Genomic DNA, 4,502 nt, shown 5'->3' on the forward strand with positions numbered 1-4,502 from the left:
CCCTGCCTTTTCTTGGCAGAACGTCCTCTTCTAGTTAACTTCTCATTCCACTTGGCCAGCTACACACGTGGCCTTTTTTTCCATCCACCCTAGGGAGCCAAAGCCAAGTGCCACCTAGACTCTCTCCTGTTGCTTTCTTCTCCCCCAAGTCCTTCCTTTGTTTCACTGCCCCCAGCTTTAATAAATGTCCTCACAAAAGCTCCTGGACTCATTTCATGAAATCTTTGCTACGCCAAGTCAGGTAACACTGCAGCAGCGATTTGCAACCTTCTCCGCCTCATGGCACCCACCAAGTAATGACTGAAATTGTGCAACACACACTGCAGCCAGCCTGAGGCAGACCCGCTCTGTGTCAGCCCCTGTCCTGTAACACACAGACCCCTCTACATATCCTTCTGAGTCAATCCCACCCGTCTGCACCTTCAGTCTTCACTCTCTTGGAAATGAGGGGAGCTGGTCCCAGATGCAGGGCATGATTTGGGAGGGGAGCTGTGACAGGGGAGCGTGGCACTGGGAGCTGACTGGGGCAGGGGTGGGGGCAAACAAGATGCAGGAGCTGCTCATGAGCAGGGAGAGAGGCACCTCTGTGGGTGTCACATCTGCTGAGCCCTCAGCCTGTGCCCCAGGGGGTCTCACTCTGCATCAGCGATTTGCATTTTTCCATCTCATGGCGCACACACTAATGACTGCAATTCTGCAGCTCACCAAAAGTATAGTGTACTTTTGTCAATCTGATTCTTTAAAAAGGTATAATTTGGATTCATTCACACCGGATGGCCATTTTGTGTCAGTTGTTGACATTTTTTTCATTTGACAATCTAAGGGAAAAGAGGTCAGTGCCCCTAACTAAAGCTTGGTATTGCATGTTTTAAAAAGTGTGGCGCCCAAGGGTGGAAGTAGAATGCCCAAGGCTGCAGTCATGGCGCAGGAAGAGGAAGATACTCGGGACGACAGTTTGAACGAGAAGCAGAAGGCGACCAAGGCCAAGTGTCCTCCAGTCAATGGAAGTACGAGTACTGGATCCGACAGTGGGTGTCCAGGCACATGCGTGGGGAGATGCTCCGGAGAAGCTTTCGAGCAACGTGCAATGGCCACGCTTGGGTCCATGACAGATACTGAGACGGTGGAGCCCCTCCTAGCAATACAAGTAGAAGCACAAGGAGCCGGTTTCTGTTTCGCTTTTTGGATGACTGGTTTTGTAAGTTCAGTCGAAGGAATTCTTTCTGCCTCAGGAAATGAAAGTACTTAGTCTTGAGCAAGTAAATGTCAAATTATGGTCAACTGGGTGTGGAAAAGAGTTCTCATTGCCCAAGCATCCTCAGGGAACGGAAGTCAAGGCAGTAACATAGTCAGCCATGCAGGTCTACACTGAAGGGAGCCAGAGGGTTTGTGATCATTGACATTTAAGATGAAGAAGAAACTCCTATGAAGAACTGTTTTGTTTTCTCTTCCTTTTGAGAAGATACCATGATATAAATTCTACAGTCTCCGACGATATATGATGGTTTGCAGAACAGAAATTTTTTGTTTAAAGTATGACTTTCACAAATGGAAAATCAAGGCGCAGCCTTCGTCTGTATTAACCAGATATTCAAATGTTAAAGAATTCTTCCGGTGGCAAGCGTGGTTCCTTATTTATTAACTCCTTGCTGTGGCAACAGGTGCCTCACTCCCTTCCGATGGAATGCCAGCCCTCCAGCCTGGTCCCAAAAGGGAGCATTCGTGTAAACAGTAACCTGAGAGATACTGAAGCTTTCCGCTCTCATCGAATCCAATTTGGGAGAAAAAATGATAATTTGAGGAATTTTACAATCAAGATTTCACTTTCCCTCCAAATTGGTCAAGACATATATTTTCAATATGTATATTAAGAGAGGTTGTATTTCAGATGGCTGTAGGACAGAGCCATCCTGTATTTCAGTTGGATATCTTAGAAGAAATAATTCTAATTGGACAATTGGGAGACTTCTCTAGAAAGAGCCCTGAATTTCTCTCTCACTTTTTTTAACGCACTGATGTATTGATACTTTCTTATTTTCCCATAAGAAAAATTTAATGGCCTTAAAAATGGGCCCTTCTATCATGTACTTTTATATTAAAGCCAATATATTTATATAGTTAAAGAAAAATGGGAAAATTTAAAAAATTTTTTGGTTTTTAAAGATTATTTAAGCTCTTCATTTCTGAGAAAACAGGAAGCCGGGAAAACAACTTTAAAATTATCTGAACTTTTGTCTGACCACGGTGGCTCAGTGGTTGAGTGTCAACTCATGAACCAGGAGGTCACAGTTCTATCCCAGTCAGGCAACACGCCTGGGTTGTGGGCTCAATTCCCAGTGTGGGGGGTGCAGGAAGCAGCCAATCAATGATTCCCTCTCATCATTGATGTTTCTATCTCTCCCTCTCCCTCTCCCTCTCTGAAATAAGTAAAAGTATATTTAAAATGTAAAAAATAAATCAATCAATAAAAATTGTGACGGCACTTGCGTTGAAAATCACTCTCTCAGTACCGCTGTGCCGGATCAGCCCCTTTGCAATCCCACTCAAACCATCTCCTCCTGGGTTCAAGTTGCTCCCAGCTAAATCGCCCATGGCCTCCAGGGTGGAAAGGAAGGCTTCACATGCCCTGCACCTGAATCCTTCCTCCTCCTGCCAGTTCTTCTCAGGTAGAGATTTCTTCAAAAGATTCCTGAGTTACTTTGAATCCTGACTCAATCTCTGTTCTTTCCTTTGCAAGTTTAATGTACTGTATGTCTCAAGAATATCAATTGCCCACTATGTGTGCTTTTCTAAGCTGCCAACTTGGTCTCAAAGTCTGGTTTCCCAGCTCATGGTGCAGGGGGAAACCCCTTCACACCACAATCTCCTCAATCATCCCCCTGGGTGTCCTCGATGCTCCTCCTCCTCCTAATGGCGCCTCAGCAAATGGCTCCAGGAAGCAGCAGCCACAGTGCCCCACACCCACCAGGAGCGACAGGGGAGGAGGAGGACTTAACATTTTAAACTGCAGATTTTCCTTGCTGCTTATTTTTATTTTTTCACTAGAGGCCCGGTACACAAAATTCATGCATGGGGGTGGAGGGGTGTCCCTCAACCTGGCCTGTGACCTCTCGCAATCCGGGAACTCATGGGGTATGTCCGACTGCCAGATTAGGCCCGATCCCACAGTTGGACATCCCTCTTGCAATCCAGGACCTCTGGTCCTAACCACTGGCCTGCCTGCCTGATTGCCCCTAAACACTCTGCCAGCCTTCCTGATCGCCCCTAACCATGGGCGGCTGCCTGGCTCCCTCCCTCTCAGCCACAGGTGGTCACCTGGGCTGGGGTCCTCTCACCATATTGCCCCTCCCTCACAGCCTCAGAGGCTTCCTGGATCCTGCAGCAGCCGCCCGCTCAGAGGAGCTGGAAGGTCTGGAAGGACAAAGGTCCAGAATGACTTCCACTCTAATTAGCATATTACCCTTTTATTATATAGGACTAGAGGCCCAGTGCACAAAATTCGTGCACTGGGGAGAAAGGGGGGTGTCCCTCAGCCCAGCCTGCACCCTCTCAGTCTGGGACCCCTCAGGGGATATCCACCTGCCAGTTTAAGCCAGCAGTCAGACATCTCTCTCCCAGTTCAGGGCTCTTGCAATCCAGTACCCCTCAATCCTTACTTCCTGCCACCACCACTGGGCTGGACAGCCATGAGCCTGGTTTCTGGCTGAGAGGAGCTCCCCCTGTGGGAACGCACTGACCTCCAAGGGGCAGCTCCTGCATTGAGTGTTTGCCCCCTGGTGGTCAGTGTGCATCATAGTGAGCATTGTTCTGCTGTTCATTCGATTTGCATATGCTTTTATTATAAGGGGTGTTTTTACTGATTTTTTTTCTCTGAGAGAGAGGAAGGGAGGTAAAGGAACATGGATGAAAGAGATACATGGATAGGTTGCCTCCTCCACAAACCCTATTAAAAATCAAGCCTGAAACCCAGGCATGTGTTTTGACCAGTTCATTGAACCTGGGACATCTTAGTGCAGGGGCACATGCCTAGCCAACTGAGCCACACTGGCCAGGGCCTTCTGTTTAGTTTGAAGTAATTCTGTATCTTACTTTGGGTTTGTGGAGTCAACTGTGGAGTCAATTAAGTACAGGAGGCAGCTGATCAATGATTTCCTCATCACTGACGTTTCTATTTCTCTCTTCTCCCTTCCTCTTTGAAATCAATAACAATATATTTTTTAAAAAAGGAGCAGAGAGATGACCCAGCTGAGGAGAAACCACTTCAAAGCCCAGGATGCACTGACCAGGAAGTGGACACAGCTCCTGACCACAGTCGGTGCTCACAGCCCCTCCTGTTTCCACCTGCAACAGACTCAGCACAGCAAACACATGGGTTCTAGAAAGTTCTCAATGATTCCAATTATTCCCTCTCAAATTTTAGAATCTTCTCCTCTACTTAACCCATCAGCCCTTCATGGCAAGAAACAGGAAAACAAATTCACATCCAGAGTCTTATTTCAACC

At 47.2% G+C, this 4,502-nt stretch overlaps 1 pseudogene; it reads left to right on the plus strand.

Annotated features, from left to right (window-relative positions):
• The first annotated feature begins 279 nt into the window (after positions 1–279).
• On the plus strand, positions 280–1,976 carry LOC102766819 (annotated as a pseudogene).
• The last annotated feature ends 2,526 nt before the right edge of the window (positions 1,977–4,502 follow it).

Source organism: Myotis davidii, unplaced genomic scaffold (genome assembly GCF_000327345.1).
Source record: "Myotis davidii unplaced genomic scaffold, ASM32734v1 scaffold1497, whole genome shotgun sequence".
Taxonomy (NCBI): domain Eukaryota; kingdom Metazoa; phylum Chordata; class Mammalia; order Chiroptera; family Vespertilionidae; genus Myotis; species Myotis davidii.